We start from the raw sequence: 21,206 nt of genomic DNA on the forward strand, positions 1-21,206 counted from the left end.
CAAACAGGGAGTGCAATAGTCAATTACACTTTTTATGGGGCTAACCATGTCCTATTATGATTTTGTGTATCTGATTTGTGTTTGACTTTTGACATGTAGGCCACACATGCGCCTTATGCATGTGTTTAGTTCACAAGTACATGATTCTTGTATATTTGGGGGGCGGTAGAGGTGGACTTAGGCCCCCAGCACCCTAGGGTTTGCCCTTCCAGATTTGTTAATTTATCCATGGCTTTCATTTATTCTGTTATGCAAAACCTGCAGCAGCAGGCTAATGGAAGGCCATAGGGTATGAATCACTGTTAGCCATTCATTCATCTCATTAGCCCATTTGACGTTTGCCCTATTGATTATTTGGAGCAATCTGACATACCATTTTGCACTGACTATGTTTGCTAAATCTCAGGGTTCCTCATGTGCTGATGACAAATAGGTTGTTGATGTATGTGGCCCTTTATGCATTACCTGGTTTAGTGGCATGTTACATTCTTCCTGCTAGGTTCGAACTGGGACACTACTGTGATGGGCTGCTTGCAAATATTTGGTTGATTGGATGACATATGTTTATATGTGTGTGCAAATGTGGATCCACTATCACCTGTCTGGGTGTATGTTGTCACTGTAACTTCAAGGTCTCCTCATGAGTTAGTGGCAGCTAAATTCCAATTGGGTATTGTTTATATAAAAAATTGAGAGAAGCCATTGAGGACATGGTCACGTACACATGGATGGTCCCACCCTGTCACTGAACATGTGCAATGAGACTTTCAAATGTTCTACATTTTTGGGCTGAGTGAGAGACTGTCTCAGGTGTCTGGATCAGGCATGTGTCATTGCCACATTTGTACTCCTGTTGGCCTCTGTGGATGGTAATGTATCATGTAACATCCTACCCTCTGTGCAGACATTTGTGGTGTATATTTTTTGTGTGATGAGTGTTATGTCATTATTGCTCAATGAGACGACATTCTTCTTCAGCAATTTCGAACTAAAGGTGGGCAGAAATGAATAGGCCAAAGCAGGTTGTGGTGTTTGTTATCTGTGTTTATTTACAATTGTGCAATAAGTGTTGATATAAGAAATTATGAAAAAAATTTATTTACAAGCTGTTGGCGCCTACGCACTCCTGCTGCCGTGTTTGGTTGTTCCCCCTCCTGTTGCAGGCCAGCATCCTCCTCTTTGTCATCTTCAGGCATGTCTGGGTCTGGTTCAAGGAGGGGAATGTTCCTTTTTACACAAATGATGTGCAATATGGCACAAGTGAGTATGATCCTACAGACCATCTCTGGGGAATAGAGTAGGCTACCGCCTGTGATGTCAAGGCAGCGGAACCTTGACTTTAGGATCCCAAAGGTCCGCTCAACAATGCTGCATGTCCTCTTATGGGCGTCGTTGTATGCCCGCTCTGCAGCAGTAGTGGGGTTCCCAAATGGTGTCATTAGCCAAGGCTGGATGCCATACCCCTGATCAGCTGAAATAGAAACACAGAATGGGATCAATTAGATGTAGAAAGCACTCTTGTACAGACCTTTGATGGCAGTAGTTGTCTTGTGTTGTCTGTGACTCTTTTGTGTACTAATGTGACAACCTATACTTGTAGGGTAAAAGTTTTGCATTGAGTTTTTTCCTTGGCTGAGCAAGTGTTTGTTAGCTAACCGTTTGTCAGCAGTCTGTATTTTGATTTTCATAACAGTGTGCCCTTCCTTGCATTGTGACTTGTGATACACGTGTCCGTGTGTCTTCACTGGGGGTGAGATGATAGTTCCATGCAGAGTTAAAACATGAAAGTGTAGTTAAGACGTTCATATGAAAGTACCCTGGACATCCCATACCTTAAGACTTATGCAATGTGTTAATGTACAGGTTATTGTGACACTTCCAATTTGCAAGGTGACATTTAGGCAACCACACTCATTAATGTCTTCACATTAAGCTGTGGAGTACATTCCAATGTGCGACAGGTTCAATGGTGACTTATGACACATGGCTAGTGATGTGAGGACCTCAGTGTGTTCCTGGCTAGGTGTTGCTAATGTGGTGTATGTGTTGTTTGTCCTAGAGGGTTGCTGTGCAGTGTGTATATGAGTTTGATTTTTGTCCTTACCAACAAGTAGTCCATTGCCATACCGTCCATCCTGGAAGTGTTGGTTGATGGTGCTGTGACGGAAGATGAATGCGTCATGTACACTCCCAGGATATTTAGCCACGATGTTGCTGATCAGTCCTTGGTGATCGACTATGGCCTGCACGTTGATTGAATGTCTGTGCTTCCTGTTGCTGTAGAGGTGTTCTGTTGCAGCAGGTGGCACAAGGCGTACATGTGTGCAGTCGATTGCACCAAGGACGTGTGGGAAGCCACTGATGGCGTAGAACCCCTGTTTAGTTTCCTGCTGCTTCTGCAGTGTGTTAGGGAAGCAGATGTGGCGGGGTGTCAGTTGAATGATGGCATCCAGTACTTTTGGCAGGAATGCAGAGAATGATGGTTGTGATATTCCACCAACCAGGGCACCAGTTGTCTGAAACAAGCCACTTGCCAGCAGGTGAAGTACGGCAAGCAGCCTTGTTTCTGTTGGGCTGGTGCGGGGTGTCACCAAAGTGGGGGCCAACTGCTGTTCAATATTTCTCAGCAGCTGCTGAATGGCCTGCCAGTTCAACCGGTACCTCTGGATGAAGTTGTGTTCCCTGAGGCCATGCATGGTTGTTCTTGGGCGGAATATCCTCTCCTGCCTTCTGCGCTGTCTTTGGGGTCCCTGCTGTTGTTGTTGTGGCTGCTGTTGTTGCTGCCGGGCTCTGCGTCTACGTGCACGCTGAAGAAAAATCACCTCCATTTCTCCCTGTTGCTGCTCTGCTGCTCTGCTGTTTGTTCTGTGTGTTCTGATTAAATACAGGTGTGTTTGCCCCATTTTAACGCCTGCCTTGACCCAGGCGTTAAATTTTTACGCACATCGGGCTTTGCGTCATTTTTTTGCTCCGCCTACCGGCCGGGAGTCCTTTTTACCCAGAAGCATAAATACGACGCGCGGCCATGTGCGTCGTTTTTTGGACGGGAACGCCTACCCTGCATATCATTAACGCAGGGCGGGTTGCCGCTTCCAGAAAATGGCGCACACTGCGTCAGGGTTTAAATATGGGTCAACGTTTGCGCTGATTGTGCGTCAAAAGTTTTGACGCACATTCGGCGCAAACGGAGTATAAATATGCCCCGTAATGTCTAATGCCACGTTAAAGCCAATAGGCAGCTAAACTGAATACAGAATGTAATGTGCTCCTGATGAACACTGAACAACTAATATGCGCAGTGGTGAAACACAAAGTCATTGGTCAAACACAATTAATAGCATAACAGCGTGATTTAAGCACATCTTTGCCTGTCCTCTGCTGCACTGGTCCTGTCTACTGGGTGATGGGGTGTTAAAGGATCACAATCTTCATCTGAGGCAGGTTCCATTGGTTCAACTGGTATGCCCCTTCCGGTTGCAATGTTGTGCAACATTGCACATGTGGCCAAAATTTTACTTGTCGTCTCTGGGCTGTACCGTAGTGCCCCTCCACTCTTATGTATGCACCGAAGACCGAAAGTCCGCTCCACCACACTGTGGGTTGCCCTGTGTGCAGCATTTTATCTCCTCTCTGCTGACTTTGTAGGGCTCAGATAGGGTGTCAGTATATAGGTGCGCACTGCGTAGGCACTGTCTCCTGGAATGTACAGAGGGTAAAATGAGTACTGTTGAAATCTGCAGTCACTATAAATTCAATGCAACATTGTCAACTATTACTTTACCCAGTAGGTATCATTTGCCAAACTCCCCAGCTAGCAGTCTTGTGTGAATCCCGCTGTGGCGAAAGATGTATGAGTCATGTGTGCTACCTGGGTATCTGGCCACAAGATTGGTAATGATGTTAGAGGCATTGCTATTCACCTGTATGTTCATGGAATGATGGTTCTTACGGTTGCGACACACATACTCGGTGGCCGATGGTGGACAGATTACTACGTGTCCCATCGATGGCACCTATGACATGTGGGAATTGGTGCAATCTGATAAAAATTGATTTTTCGTTTGTTGTAATTCCTGTGGAATGTTGGGGAATCTTATGTGTTCTTGTATTTTGCTCAGCATGGCATTCAGAAATGCATTGAAGAAGCGTGAGAGGGAACTCTGTGAGACCCCTCTAGCTGCTACTATGACCCCTTGATAGCTCTCTGAGGCTAATAGGTGCAGGGAGCATAATACCTCCACATGGGTGGGTATGCTATTGGTCCTGTGTGTGGGGCGCTGTAGTAGGTGTTGTAGATCTGCTATCAGGTCAAGTATCATGGCTGAGCTTAACCTGTACTTCTCATAAATGTCCTCCTCTGTCTGGTCAAATAGGGATATGCGCACTCTGAAAATGCACTCCTGTCTCCTCCTCCCTCTCTTCAAACCTGCCAAGATCTTCATTCTCCTCGCCATTACGTAGAGTGCAGCCATTGTGGAAAAGCAGCTGAGTCATTCTGGGCCTCTTTATATAGATTGCACCTGGTTACCACCTGATTTCAATTCGTGGCAAATTTCATGTGCAAAGGCCATTCTGCGACTATTTGCAATTTGCGAATTTTTGATGCATCACATTGCGACATGGTTTTGTGTGTCGCAATCAGCGTATCGCAAATTGCGCCAGGATTTTGCGGATCGCTATCTGCGAATTGCAAAACTTTGTCGCAGTTTGCGTCTCGCAAATAATGATTCGGTAAATCCTGTCTCTATTTGCGATACACTGTTTGCGACATGCAAAACCACGTGATAGTCACTAAAATTCACTAATTTAGCGATTCCGTATTTTCACACTGCGAATGCCTTTCATAAATCGCAGGGGGCATTTTTGCATTCGCAAACAGCCGATTTTTGGGATTCGCACCGTTTCGAATGCAAAAAAGTTTGATACATCTGGCCCTAAATCATAATTCAAAAAATAATAGTGAAAACTACCCGGTCTATAAAGACTCCATATGTAAAAGGAATGTGGTGGTAAGTGGGGCATTTGCAGAATAATCTCTTCCAGAATCATCTATGTGCAAAGCCTTATCATCTAATCTAGATAAGCGACTATCTTTAGGACTCAGGCCCATGTTTATACTCTGTTTGTGCCGGATTTGCGTCATTTTTTTCTACACAAATTCGGCTTAAACTTAACTCTGTATTTATACTTTGGCCCTAGACCCATCCAGCGCCAAAGTTATGGAGTTTGAGTCGTTTTTTGTACGTGAAAACCTACCTTGCGCTAATGACATGCAAGGTAGGCATTCCAGTGCAAAAAATGACTCTAAGGCATGTGCGCCTTATTTATCCTCCTGCGTCATTTTGACGCACAGGAGGAGGCGGGCCTTAAAAAAATGGCGCCCAGCTGGATTTGCTCCGTTTTTTAACACCTGGGTCAGGGCAGCCATTAAGGGACCTGTGAACACATATCCATGGTCTCTGACCATGGAAGCAGTCCACAGGTGCCCTTCCCTGCCCCCGGGGACACCCCCTGCCACCCTCGCCCACCCGTTTAGGACACCCATGGATAGGGGGACCCATCAACGGTAAGTAGAGGTAAGCAATTTTATTTTTTTATTTTTAGGTGGCATAGGGGGGCCTAACTTGGGCCCCCCTACATGCCACTGTGCCCAATGGCCATGCCCAGGGGACAGAAGTCCCCTGGGCCTGGCCTTTTGGGCAGAGGGGCATGACTCCTGTCTTTGCTAAGACAGTCATTTCCATGGGGGTTGTGCATCAAAAAATGACGCTAGTCAGGTTAGAGTCATTTTTTGTCACTCTAACTTGACTTGCACCATTCTTTGACGCACAAACCCCAGTCTTCCCTACGCCTCCGCTGCCCGGTTAGAGTAATTTATTTTAACGCTAACGAGGCCGCAGAACCGGCTACCATCATTCCTTAAATATGACGCCCGGCTGGAGCGTTGGAATGGCGGTAGCCGGCTTTAAACTTTTTGACGCAAACCTGCGCTGGCGCAGGTTTGCTTCAAAAAGTATAAATATGAACCTCAGAGTTTGTGGGGAACACAACTAATTTACTACAAAAGGTGTAGGGAAAAATGCTCCTATCAATAAAACGATTAATATTACAAGGAAAACAACTAACATTGCTCCTAATATGTGTTTGCATCTATGGTTTGGCTAATTCCCATGACTTTTCTAAAATCAGATCTTTAGGGTCAAATGCAGCAGCCTCAGAGTATCTGTTGAGTTTCACCCGTGCAAAGCGGCAAAACAAGGTCCATATAATGAATTGCAACTGATTTATTTACAAGGTCTTTGTGAGTCTTAGTGCTACTCCGTGTTCCTCTAAGGTACAACTCTCTTCACCTCTGAATCAGACACAGTCACATCCAGAATGAAATGTCTTTGTCCAACAGCATAGAAAACTGAAAATGGAATTCGAGCACAATGTTCAATTAAAGGAGGTTCAGTTAGATCTGCAGCGTTATCCCAAAACTCTCAAAGCATTCTCTCTCCACCATCTGCAGCAAGATATGTCAATTCAGGTGAAGAGTACTCCTGACAGTGCACTCTAGTTCTTTTAGAGCTCCTCAGTGCCAATCCTTTGTTTTCATTTTTACTTATTCCAGAGTTCTCAATGTCCTCTGGGATTTGGTTAGGAACACGCTCTTTAGGCAAGGTCAGTTTTTCTCTTTCTTGTCTTCTGGGCAAATGGTCTCCAGCTTCCATTTGCTTACTCACAGCCATAGGTACTTCGGGAGGGTCTGACTCTGAATTCGACTCATTCACCACTACAGGATGAGACCCATCTCAGCTTCAGCGGTGGATCTCTCCAGACCACCCTAATACCAAACATGTGCTGTTTCAGGCTCTGTTTGATCCCAGACAGCTTGACTAACCTATTCCCATTGCCTCTCTGTCACCACCGGTACTTCTGGTTCAGGTGCTCTCACATCAAAAGGACACTCTCTGCTAATATGGGAAGTGGGTGTCAAATTAGGGAGACCTTCGCATTTAACAGCTTTCATTGTCAACAAGATGTGTTGATATGACCAACACCATCGAGGCTCCAAATATGTCTTCCTTACATGTCTTTTCACCTGAACCCAGTCGCCGGGTCTGAGGTCATGGCACTGTTCCTGATGCAGTGGGGCCTTGGCTGCTCTGACCTGATGAGACGTAGAACGCACTACGTCAGCTAGCCCTTTGCAGTAATCAGTATCAAATAATGTGTAGTGTTCACAAGCACATTCACAGGTAATGCTGGCAATCTCATAGCTCTACCCATGAGGATCTCATGGGGAGACAGTCCTGTCTTCCAATCAGGTACACTGCAAAGACTCATTAACACAAGTGGCAAAGCATCAGGCCATTTAAAAGATGTTGAAATGCACACTTTTGGCAATCTGGATTTCAGTTTCCCATTAAATTGTTCAACAAGATCTGACGCCTCAGGTCTGTAGCTGGACTGTAGTCTCTTTTCCACCTGCAATGCTGTGCATAACAATCTCAGGACCTCATTATTAAAATTAGCTCCTCGATCTGATTCCAGAGATGTTGGATAGTCAAACCTGGGTATTGGTTCTCTTGACAACAGTTTTGCTACAGTGAGACTGCAATTTCGTCTGGTCGGGTAAGCTTCAACTCAACGCAAGAAGATGCATACAGCCACCAGGACAGATCACAGCCTGTTACACACCGACATCTCAATAAAGTCCAACTGCATCCTGTTAAAGGGTTCTCCTGATCTTCCTTTGTGACTTAGGGCCCATTATATCCTATGAGATTTATATTTCAGTGGACAGGATATATGTCACCGTTGGGACGGAGTAACACGTCCACCAAGATCTGAATCAGGCCCTTATTGTTACTGCAGTTCTCTTTTCAATATTGTTCTGCTGTAACACAACACTTCAGCCATCAACCTGAACTTGGGATTAAACCAGGTTTGGCTAAACAATCGTACCATCACATCTCTACAATAGAAATGCCTAGCCATTGGAGACAACAAACTTTGTGGCAACACAAGCATTTCATCCATTGAACCCCAAATGTCATCATCCTCTCTCTTGACACAACCTGCTGTGAACCAACTCTGCTGTTCTTCTTCTGACACCTTTTCCTGAAGCCTCTTTACCTCTTCACATGTGTCTGCAGTTAACAAAAGGTTGTAATTGGTCTCATCCCTTCCTTTGTTTATATACTGTCCATTAAAGGTTCTTTGCAACCTCATCAGCATATTTGTTGCTCAATATTAAATGATCATTTCCTACCACTGTGTACAGTGCACTTGACTACTGCAACGTGTCCAGGCAACTACAACACCTCAAGGAGATTAGTCACTTGTTTGCCACTCTGGATTGGGGATCCAGAGGATGCCATAAACCCCTCTGGGACCATAACTGTCCGAAATGATGCACAACACCAAAGCCGTACTGACTGTTGGTAAAAATTATGACTTTCAGCTGGTCTGAAGCACAGCATGCCCTAGTAAGAACAATCAATTCAGCCAGTTGTGCAGAAAGTATTCCTTAAAGCCAGGAAGCTTCAACAACTCCTGAAATTGTACAGACTGCATAGGCAGCTAGCAAAAGTCCTCCATTGTCTCGTAAACATGAGCTGTCCACATATACCACAAAATCAGACACAGGTAGTGGCTTATCTTGTATAGCTGATCTCAGTTAGCTGCATAGTTCAGTGACATCGAGACAGTCATGCTCCACTTCACAATCATCATTTTCATCGTCTGGTACATGCAAAAGAGTAGCAGGATTTTGCACAGCGCTTGACAGTCACATTTTCTGCAGCAAGTATGATTTGTTCATACTTAGTAAGGTGGCTGCTTGTTAAATGCTCGGTTCTAGTCCTTGTCAACAAAAGTTTGATGGAATGCGGTACCTCCCCACAAACACCCTTACTCACTCGCTAACATGCACACAGACACCCCCACACACACGCACATACACACACATTCATATTCACTAGCTTACATGCACGCATTCACCACCCCCCTCTGCAGGCACGCACACACGCACCCTCACACACAGACACCCAACCCTGTTTCAGACACCCACTTACCTTCTCCGTCGAGGAGGATGTCCTGGAGGGGATGGGTCCTGGCAGTCTTGCATTGCCAGCACCACCACTCCAGCAGGACTCTGCCATGCTGTATTACGGCTTATAATACGGTGGGTGGAGTCCTGCTACCGTGGTGCTGCTGGCGATGCACCTGCCACTTCGGAGTTGACTTCTGCCTAGAAATGGCGGACGTCCTCCAAGAACTCCTAATATGGCAGGCAACAGACCGCCAGCACTGGTGGTCTGTTGCCTGCAGCAGCTTCGGCGGTCCTGGAGAAGGACCACCGAAGTCGTAATGAGGCCCTTTATGTCCATTCTTAAGGTGGTTCAACAATGCAATGGTATCTTGCTTATAGACTTCTTGAGTGTTTGATGCCACCCGTAGTTTGTTGATGTATTGGACTAGAACTAAGTTGCAAGGGAGAACCAAGGACTCCAGATTCTTCTTGAGAATCTGATTAAAAATGGGGGGACTTGGTATATACTTCTGGGACTTGGCACCATGCCAAATCACAATTGCCAAACCGAAATGTGAAGAGAAACTGGCTGTCCTCAAGCACCAGTATAAAAAAGAAAGCCTTACACAAATCAATAACTGTGAACCACTTAGCCTCAAATGGCATCTGGAACAATATCACAGCTGGATTCGCTACCAAGGGATAACAGGAGAAAAACAATGTTGTTCACTTTCCGCAAGTCCTGAACAATGCAATATTTTCCACTTGGCTTCTGTAAGCCCATAAAGGGTGAATTGCATGGACTTCCCTGAATCTCCTTCAGGATTCCTTGTTGGATCATAGACTCAATTACCGGGGTAATCCCAGCAATTGTTTCAGGTGTTGAGTTATGATGGGGTGTTCACGGATATTCAGCATTTGGCTCCACTGTGATTTGAATGGGTTCAACACTTTTGATCAACTCGATATCCTTTCTTAAAAAATCCCAAACCTTAGACCTGGCGGTGTCTTTAAGAACTGGCAGCAAGTTATCATTGGTCAACAAGGTAAACAATGCAGTGTGAGAACCATCACTCGCCAGCTTGAAGGCAACATCCTCATCATGAGTCTGCATCTCTATGCCTTTCCGCGTACAATAGATGACACAGTTTAACTTGCAAAGAAGGTCTCTTCCCAAGATACTCACTGGATTATAATCACACAACAGAAATCAGTGATTCTCCTCAAAAGACTGAGGGCCTTGTTTACAACTTTTTGGCACAGTGCAGTGCCACAAAGCTTCTTGCTGTCCTGCCCTGTGTCAAAAGGAAAGGGCAGGACTGCGCCGGGTCATGATATACGGTGGAGTCCTGTCCAAACACCAATGCTGACACCCTTGCACCGTGGTGCAAGGATGTCTATGTTGTTTGCACAATTGTTTTTGTGCAGGAAGATATACATTCCTGCACAAAAACAAACAATGGAGGCGTTTTCCTCTTTCTCTTTCTTAAGTTATTTCTCCTCTTTGCACCTCCTCTGGGGAGGCACACAGTTTTGACACATGCCCAGGTTTACAGATTCTTGTAAATCTGTGAATGTGCAAAAACCCAAGGGTGTTGCGTGGGAACACCCACAGCAACACCCATAGAATGTCTCCTTGATGTAGAATAAGGCAACACAGCGTTTTGCACTGCCGTGCCTTACTCCATATCTATGAGGCCATGCAAAGCAACACAGGGTGGCTTTGTGTTGACCCGTAGATATGATTGAAAGGGCTGCACTACCAGAGAGTCATAAAAAGCGACCATCCATTTGCACAGGCCTCTTGTAAATGAGGCCCTCTATTTTCACAAGCACTTCTGTTATTTCTTGGGTTGTCATTTGGTTATTCGCAACTCTTAAAATTGTAATCACTTTTTCTGAGAGGGATAGGTTTGGGACTTCTACTGATCTCAGAGTAGACCGGTTAGCACCACTGTCAACCAAAAATGTCACAGGGTGGCCATTCACTTCAACATCTATGAATGGATCACTCTGATCTACCTCTAAGGCTGTGCCAAGTACTCAATCTCCCCCCCCTCAGGCACTGTCAGACTGACTGATCAGCGCCATAGTTCTCAAATGCCTCAAACATAGCAAACTGCTGCATTCAAATTCATGTTTGGAACATGGAATTTAGAATTTAATCTGGGGCCATTCGCAGTTTGTTGTGGTATCGGGGGTTGTGGAATCTGCATCACTGGAGCTTGTGGTGCATTCAAATACTTTCCCCTCTGTCTCTACACATTTTGCAACTGTACGTTGTTGTTACTCTGGGCCTGTACTGACTAGACCTGGGTGTAGAATTCTGCTCCGCTGGCAGAGTTTGTGGAATTTGGGCACTTCGCACTACGCTGAGTAGAGCAGAGTTCCCAAACTGCACACTCCAGCATGGAGCGGAGTTTGTTCATGCACGTGAGATTGGGTTTTGGTGCTCTCTCGCAAGCGCAATGATACCCCAGGCAGAGAGAGAGTGTGTGCGAGACTTCTCGTTCTCTCACATTGCTCCCAGCCGCACTGGCCACCAAAAAGCACAAAGTCACTTCTAAAGTAGATTTTATTCTCCAGTGCCACTAAATCTAGTCAAAAAGAGATTTTGACTAGATTCTGTTCTCCAATGAACCCTGCAATTTGTTTTTCACATTGAGAAGCCTTTTTTCCAAACAGGAAGGAACTGTGTCAGAGACTCCAACTTCCTGTTCCTGTCCAGCAGGTTCCTCCCAGTGCATTGTCCATCTCCTGGTCACTTTTCACTTTGATTTCAAGGTGGAAGAATAACTCTCTTTGTCTCCTAGATATACCTTTGGATAAGGAATTTGTTTTTGTTGAATCACACAAGTAAGTTCAAACACTATTGAATAAGTGTGTTCTGTTTGTTTGCTTGGGCATGCATCAGTATTTCTTTTTACTTTAATTTGATATTTGACTTTAACATTTTATAGTGTTGGGTGGGCTGGAGTTTAAGTATAGGACTAGTTATTATTTATTTTACATTTCATTGATTTTTCACATTTTGTAAAGGAAAATTGCTGCACAGCTCACTACCCTTTCTACATGTTTCTAATATGTGCAATATTATTTTAGTAATTCGCCTAGATTTCCAAAGGGCCATTTAGCCAGTTGGCTGAGAACTAGCAGACATCAGTACATGAATTAAATGTTTCAGAGTTATATATTTTTAAAACTTCATTCAGGGCAAGGATGGCATTGGATTACATTTAAAATAGTGGCTATTCTTTCTATTTAATATTTTTTGCAAAAAGTGTATGACATAGGAGGATGTTGTTTGACCATGTGTTTGGCAGCCATTTTGTGCATGATGCCAGTGTCCCATGGCCATAGCCTCGCATATGTTCTTCTTTGTTCTCCTTGCTCCTTGTTGCTGTTTTACCATGTGGCTGGCAGCCATTTTGTGCATGCAGCCAGTGTCCCTTTGCCATAAGCTTGCATGTGTTCTTTGATTGCCACTCCTCCTTGCTCGTTGTTGTTGTTGTTGTTTGATCATGTGGCTGGCTGGCATCCATTTTGTGCATGCAGCCAGTGTCCCTTGCTATAGGCTTGTATGTGTTCGTTTGCCATGCCTCCTTGCTCCTTATTGTTGTTGTTTGACCATGTGGCTGGCTATCAGCCATTTTGTCGATCCAGCCAGTGTCTCTTACCATAGGCTTGTATGCGTTCTTAGTTCCCCATGCCTCCTCCTTGCTCCTTCTTATTGTTGTGTGATCACGTGGCTGGCAGCCATTTTGTGCATGCAGCCAGTGCCCTTTCCTTTGTCGTAGGCTTGCATGTGTTCTTAGTTTGCCATGTCTCCTTGCTCCTTGTTTTTGTTTTTTAACTATGCGGCTGTCTGGCAGCCAATATGTCCATCCAGTTAGTGTCCCTTGCCATATTCTAGCATGTGTTCTTTGTTTGCCATGCCTCCTTGCTCCTTGTTGTTGTTGTTTGACCATGTGGCTGGCTGACAACCATTTTGTCCATCCAGTCAGTGTCCCTTGCCACAGGCTTGATTGTGTTCTTTGTGAGCCATGCCTCCTTGCTCCTTGTTGTTGTTGTTTGACAAAGTGGCTGGCTGACAGTCATTATTTTAATCCAGTCAGTGTCCCTTGCCATAGTCTAGCATTTGTTCTTTGTTTGCCATGCCTCCTTGCTCCTTGTTGTTGTTTGACCATGTGGCTGGCTGACAGCCATTTTTTTATCCAGTCAGTGTCCCTTGCCATATTCTAGCATGTGTTTTTTGTTTGCCATGCCTCCTTGCTCCTTGTTGTTGTTTGACCATGTGGTTGGCTGGCAGCCATTTTGTCCAACCATGCAGTGTCTCTTGCCATAGGCTTCCATGTGTTCTTTGTTCTCCATGCCTCCTCCTTGCTCTTTGTTGTTGTAACTTGTTCTTTGGCCATGTGGGTGGCAGCCGTTTTGTGTGTGCAGCCAGTGTGTCTTTGACATAGGCTTACATACAAACTTCGTAGTTAGTGATGATTTTTTTTTTTTTAAATTCTATTTTAAGTTTTTACATTTATTTTTTAATTTTTTATTTTTTATGCCATTTTTATTTGTTTTAACTTTCATTTTTATTTTTATATATATATATATATTTTTTTTACTTTTTCAATTTTTATTTTATTGTTTTATTTCTTTTTTCTTTTAATTTTTTTATTTTATTTAAAAAAAAAAAATTATTTTGTATTTTTATTTTCATTTGTATTTAATTCAGCATTTTGCCTTGCTCCATCCATCCACATCCATCCGATCCATTCCATTCCTCTATCCATTCACCAAAGACGCACAGCTGCACTTCAGCGTTCAGTTCTTAGGTGTATTTCCATTTCCTCCAGGACACCCTGGCTGCAGAGCACAGCAGGCAAATCAACAGCATAATTAATTTTGTTAATGATTATTCCATTTCCCCGGACCACCTTGCTGCCATAGGTTATTTAAAGGATTATTCCACTTACCCAGGCACCACTCTCTGACTACCCTAGGTGTCTCCTTTAAAGCAGATGGAGTTAAAGCACAGAGCTAGATCTGCCTGTTGTGCAGACTGATTTGAAATGTGCTTTTTATGGTGTGGTGGTGTGGTTTGCCTTTACAATGTTTGATTAAATAGGTATATTATATAAGTAACTAACCACACTAAGATTGCATTTCTCTGTACTATTTTCTACCTGCAACAAAGCCACATTTCACTACCTGCATGTTTTATTTTTGCTTGGTTGTTTTTAGGTGCCCGAGAGAAGACAACCCACATCACTCACAGTACTGCCAAAAAGAAGGCCTTACTGTTAAGTCTGTATGCAGGCACCAAACTCTTTTGCTTGTGCATCTTATGCCACTGCCAACCTAGAGCTTAAGTTGGCCTCAAAGAAAATTGCTCCCAAGAAAGTGGCCAGTGTGAAAAAGCAGCTTTCCATCAGTGGCGTGCCAGCTGCAACCTTTTTCAGGAGACATGTGCCTGCTACACCAGCCTCCGGGGAGGATCCTGGAAGGAGCACTCCTTCATCAACAGCACCACCCAACCCAAGCCCAAGACCATTTCTGTCAATGAGGCAGCCACTGCAATCATGGCAATGCTGATGAGCAGTGATGCTGGATTGGATCTGTCCCTTTCGCAAAGTAGCACCCAATCAGTTTAGGAAACAGTGGAAGGTGGACAGCAGCCAGATCTTCCCGGAATTGGAGCAGAACAGGAGGTCGAGTTTTCGGTCAAGCAAGAACCTCCTCTTTTAGAATCAAGGGCTCCCAGATCTCCAGCAAGAAAAAGGAACAGTACTACTGCACCATCTTTTCCAAGCACCACTTCTAATGATGATGATAGGGACATCGAATGTATCCTGGCAGAGTCCGGGAGACGCCAGGAGAAGCAAGGGAAAAGAAAAGTTCTAGAAAGTCTAGAATCGTAGAAGAGGATCTTGAAGATGATGACGATGAGCTAGTCATTGTGGAAGCTGGTATAGAGGAGTCCGACATTACAATCCACGTGCTCCAAGGGATGTGGCACAGGCAGCACCTCCAGCTACCATATTTGTAAGGCCCCAGCAGATATCTGCACAAATCCGTACCTCAGTAGAAGTATGCACTGCAGAGAGGCAATGACACACCCATGACCACCTACATCCAGAAGTGAAGTGAAGAGAAGAGAGAAAAATTAAAATACTCTATCATCAAGTCTTTCACTAATCCAATCAAGCCATCTATATTTATCCACCCATCCATCTATAGACTCACCTATCCAGTATACACCCTACATTTTCACCTATCCATCCATTTACCCATGTATTGTTCGTTAACATCCAACCTTTTCCTACTCAAACATCAGCTTTTGCCCTTTCACCCTTCACCCACTGAGGCATCCTTTCACCCCTTTCATCTATCTTTTCACCCAACCATGTCCTATCACTCACGTACGCCTCTTCTCCTTTCACCCACACATCCTTTCACTCTTGTACCATTTCACCCATTCTTTCTTTCAGCCATCCACCCTTTGTTTGCTTTTCCATCAAACCATCATTTGTAGCATCCATTCAGTCATTATGAGCTTTTGACTGCTAATTTGCAGAGAGAAGAGCCCACCATTAAGATTAAGAACTCAATCCCCTTTGGAGCTTCTAGACCAGGGGCTTCACAACACCCTTGCAGTGTGTATATTAGTCATTGTTAATGAGCAAGAGCAATATGACTTACCAGCACCCGTCCCTGCTGCCGCTGGTTCTTCCCCTCCGACCTCTGCCATGTCTGGTGCACTAGTGCTGCTATTGGCCCCGGCACTGGTGGCTGGAAAAAACGTTACACAATTTAGTTACGAAAAATAAATAAAACCACAATAGATCATTACAGTTCTATGTTCTTCTACTATTCACTTTAGGAATTCTGTCCATTGTTAGACAAGCAAGGTAGACAAATCAACGGCAAACGTTTCACAATGGAGGGGCAGAGCTCAGCTAAGTCACAGAAGTGCAAAAAAGGGGTAGAATATTTTGGTGAATCCAGTAGAATCTATGGTGAGATCTTGGGGCATGAGCAAGGCAAAGAAAACATTCATAAACATGTGTTGAAAAGCTGACTTGGGCATGCAGTCTTGTCGGTAGGGTACCTGTCCTAATAATCAGTCCTCTTAGTGTTAAGTACTTAAAATGAAAATAAGTACAAAAAAAGATAGAGAGCTACAGTAAAACTAAAAGAAAAATTATTTGAAATGAGGAGAGGCCAATGATAAAATAAAAGTAGGTAAATAAAAATAATATAACAGGGAGACTTACTTGGCCCAGCAGATCCACCAGCATCCGCGCTGGTGGTGGCACTAGTACCTGCACCCTCTCCTCCTGGACCCGCCAACGATGTTGACCTCTTCTTCCACTTGGGTGCTGAGGTAAGAAATAAATAAGAATGAAAAAAAAAGATAAGTGGTACAGTTAATCTCCCAAAAAGTTTCTTTGACAAGCGGAGGCAAATAGTAAAGTTGTACTTTTCTAAATAAGATTGTCTAGTATGATGAACTCAACTCGAGTTGACCTATTACTTTTACTTTCCTAATTCCTACACCTAAGCCCTACTTCAAATTTCCTAAACTATGGGCCATATTACAAACGTTTGACGCAGTGCAGTGCTGCAAGCCTTCTTGCAGTGCTGCCCTGCGTCAAAAGGAGAGGGGAGGGATGTGCTGTATCTACAACAGATATGGCAGATTCCTGTCCTTTTCCCCTGCGTTGGCGCACAATGGGCTGCCATGAGCCAGTGCAGGCACTCCTGCACCATGCTGCAAGGGTGCCTGCATTGAGGGGATCATTGTTTTTGGGACACCTTCCTGCAAAAACACAAGCACAAAAGGAGTTTTCCTTTTTCTATGTGTGCTGCAGATTGCAGATTGCAGCACACATAGAAAAAGGAGAAATAAAGGTATTTCTCCTTGTGTATTTCTCCTCGTTGTGTCTCCCTTATGCCTCCCTTGGGGAAGCGTAGGCAAGACATTCCCAGGTTTACAACACCTTATAAATCTGGTTATGTGTCAAACACAATTGGCACGCCTCCCTGTCAGAGGTTGAGTCAACACAGCGACTTGCGACACACACAACAAAATAAATAAATAAATAACTATTACTTACCAGGCCCGACACCTTGACGGCAGCAGGTCCTGTTCCCGATTGCTGATGTCCCCCAACAGTGCATGAACTGCTGCTGGGTGCGCTGCTCCCAGTGTGCTGATGAACCAGCCGTTGCCCCATCCCCCACAGCACAGAATGCTCCCATAGGGTGTAACTACTCCCAGGCCTGTCTCCTGCTGCCAACATGGAGGGGAGGTGGCCATGCACAAACAAAACTAGTGCTGCCGCCTCCTCCTCTCTGAAGATGGGACGAGGCTGCATACTTTGGTGGTGCGGCCGTCCACAAGGTAGGTGGCTGCTGCGTCCCTGTCCCTGTTCTGCCATGGTGCTGTGAAGAAAAAGAGAATGAAGGAAGGAAGAAATAAGAGAAAAATAAACAAAAATACAAAAAAGTCACAAACAGAAATTAAATTAAAAACAGTAAGAAAAAAGATTCAGTAATAGAGACCCTAATGAAATAAATAAAAATGAAGGGTAGATTAATTAGGAGAGTGGGGGATTACAAGGATAAAAAGGGATGGAAAATAATAGGCCCATCACCATAAACAGAGTGAAAATAAGATGGCTGCTCCCATACGAACTTCATGGTGCCACTTGTGTGTGATTTTTAATGCAAGTACGCACTTTGCTTCGCATTTGACATCAAACACAACGTGAACAGGCACCAAAGAGAACTCTGCCCGCTCACGGAACGTTGTGTAGTGCGGCAGAGATTTTTTATAGCTTTGCTGAGTTATAGGTAGCTCGACTCCACGCACTCTGCCCCCCTTAGTGCAGACCCTGAATTCTGGACTTGATTAGCTGGATTCAGAAGACATTTCTGCTTTCAGTGCCCCAACTTATTGTAGTGGTGACATAAGGGTGTCTTTTTCAGACAACCCACATTCATTTCAGTACTATGATAAATCGGGACACATCGACCCTTACCCTGCATCATATTGGTTCCCTGTTGATACACTCCTTGCATGGACCCAACTACTTTTCTGAGCAGCCTTCATCTGGGCAACAATCATCGCCTTTAGTTTCTCCTGTTTCAACTCTATTTCATCACTGTAGTACTTCATATGTTTCAAATTCTCATCAGCTGATTTATTCTGCCAACATATCAAACAAAGCTGAATCATCCTGCTAATTTCAGGTCTCAATACTGTCACAAACCTTGACACAAAATGCCCCATATCTTTGGGGTCAAGCCTCTCCGTTCCACTGTACTGCTTGAACGCCTGCAACAACCTTTCATAATAAGCATGAATCGACTCTGGGTTTGTGTGCTGTTATCTCAATGTTAATCCAATCAAGTTTTTTGGGTGACACCCTTGACTTTAGGAATGTCAACCCCTGCTGATACTTTTTCATCACCAATAACGAAAGACCTTTCATCACTAGTCTCTTCGACAGTTCTGACTCAGGCCATTCAACAGCTATCTTACATTCTGCCCACAAGTCACTTGGAACCACAATGTTGAACAGAGTATTCAAATCGACCCACAATAGTTGTGAAATTTTCACAAATCTTTCAACCTGCTTATCCCATTCTACTGGCTTTTCCCTCAGGTTTGGAAAGTTATTAGTGAATGATGCAAGATCAGTCTTACTCCAAGGCACATGAACATAACCTCCACCAGGTACTTCTCTCAATGAAAAATTCAATCCAATCGCCTCTCCTGCTACAGTAGGAGGTGGTTCTCTTGTCTGTTTCTTTGGTTCTTTCTTTCTTGCCCATTGACTTTCCCATTTATTTAGCTCATTCCATTTCTGAATTTTTGAATTAGCTCTCTAATTTGTATTTTCATCCCTGAAGTTCTCAAAGACGGTATGTCTTCCTCATTAAAGCATATGATAACTCTTCTGCAAACCTTTGGTCTTATTCAAGTCTATCTCATATTTGTAAGCCAACTCAGACAACTTATCATAAACTTGTCCTGCACATCTACTAACATCCCTTCACATGAATAGATGCTCATTTTCTTGATAAGAGCCTAAACGACCAATTTTAAAATGTCCCCTAATCGTCTCATCCGATTCGAACTTAGTTTAGCCACATTCACCAAGTTCTCTCTCACAGGTGACTGAATCTTTAATCAACTCAGAACTCCCGCTATCACTTGAAGGAGTGTTAGTATTGAAAGCCTTCAGCCACTCATTTATTTCCTTAGTGCTGAGACGCTGTGAGACCACAGGGACCTTAGACAGGTTCCCCCCTCCACGGGCACCACCACTAGAATTTAAAGGCAGCTCCCATGCAGGTGTAGCAGAAGTTGTCATTCTCTGAGGAATACACATGGAACTGCACCCTGTACTTTTTAAAGTCGAGTCAGCACTTGCCACACATAAAAAGCTGGTATTTGTTAGGACTTGAGGAACAAAACCTCTTGTATTTAGACTTACAGCAGCATCACCTGAAGCACCTCTAGCTCCAGGGACAGCCAAATTTTAAGTTGATTTTTCTGGGAAATCAGGCTTGTACTTGAGAACCACAGGCCCATAGTAACTGGGACAGTAAGAGCATCAGCAGTATTTGGAATGGTAGGATTAGCAGGAAAACAAACTCTTGAACCCTCTCCCATTGGTTCATGGTGTACATTCACCGGACTAACCCGCACTGACCCAAAATTCACACTTATTGGTGCAGTAGCTAATCCATTATTTCCACCACCATTCATACCATCTCCCCCCTCGGGTCTCATATGGGGGTGGACGTTCTGGCAATAATATATCCAAAAAGTATCACCGGAATCACTGTCACTGATCTCACTCATATCATCTGCCTCTTTTTGCTTTCCTTCCTTTGTTTTCTTATCCTTTTTCTTATCCTGTTCTCTCTCGAAAGCTTCACTTCTTAGGGCAGGGTATGATCTAACTCCATTTATCATGTCAGTTCTCCACCTCTTCTGCTCGGCATCCCATCTAGCACTGATATATGTGCGCACTGTTTTTCGAGCTCTTCCTTGATAGTTTTCTTTCTCTCTAGATGAGCAGCATTTTCCCAAGCGTTAAGTGCCTCATATTGCGCAGGTCTATGGGTTTGTTTCATCTCATATAGTACCCTCCTCAACTTTACAATTATTCTCAAATTAAATGTGCCATACGTGGAAATCTCAATGCACCTTTGCTTTCTGTGATCTTGTGCCATTGACTAAGCCAAATGCATGTATGGAGCCCTACATTTATTGGGGTATCTTCAGGAGGTGCCTCTTATCCCTCTCTAATAGGTATAGGCACTTTTTCTTTAAACAAATTTTGTATTACCTTAAAACAATTCATTTTTCAACCAAATAATAAGCACAGATAGAAGCTTATCCTGGACGAGGAAATAACTCTTTATCCAAAATCCCTTGTTCAACAACAACAATAAATAGCATGCACATACTCTCCTCTGCGTCAAACACATATAACAAAATACAATACAAATAACCTTTGTCTGCTCCACTAAAGAATTGTCAGTATTCAGTCACACAAGAATCAAAGTAATCAAGCACTTCGAACGAAACCTCAACCTGCGAGGTATCATTTAGATTAGTACAGATTCACCCTGCACATTAGAATCCACTATACCAACCACCTCACATTTGCACAAAGATAAAGTCCCTACCTCAATTGTGCCGTTGACGACATCTCACAACAAGCACCACTAAACTTAGCAACAATTACAATATAGTGTCTTCTACACTTTTTAATACTATCCTGGGATCTTAAGTCACGTTGGACCTTATAACAACTTTAACTTCTGTGGTGGCCACAGCCCAGAGTTGGCACTAATTGTTGTCAATCTTTTGATTGACCAGCTACAGAGCCTAGGGATTGAGGGTGCAGCCCTGAAACTGTTGCGTTCTTTTCTTACAGATCACAACCAATTTGTTTCCTTGGAAGTCTATACATCTGAACCACTTTCTTTACCTTGCAGGGTCCCACGGGGTCCTCGCTGAGCCCAACTTTGTTCAATTTATATGTTATGCCACAGGCAACTTTGATCAACTCTTTTGAGCTGTTGTTAGTTTCCTATGCTGAAGACCCAACTTGTGGTATCGCTTTAAAAAAACGGTTTGGATAGGAGTATCACCTTTAGCAAATGC

Source organism: Pleurodeles waltl, chromosome 1_1, assembly GCF_031143425.1.
Source record: "Pleurodeles waltl isolate 20211129_DDA chromosome 1_1, aPleWal1.hap1.20221129, whole genome shotgun sequence".
Classification (NCBI taxonomy): Eukaryota; Metazoa; Chordata; class Amphibia; order Caudata; family Salamandridae; genus Pleurodeles; species Pleurodeles waltl.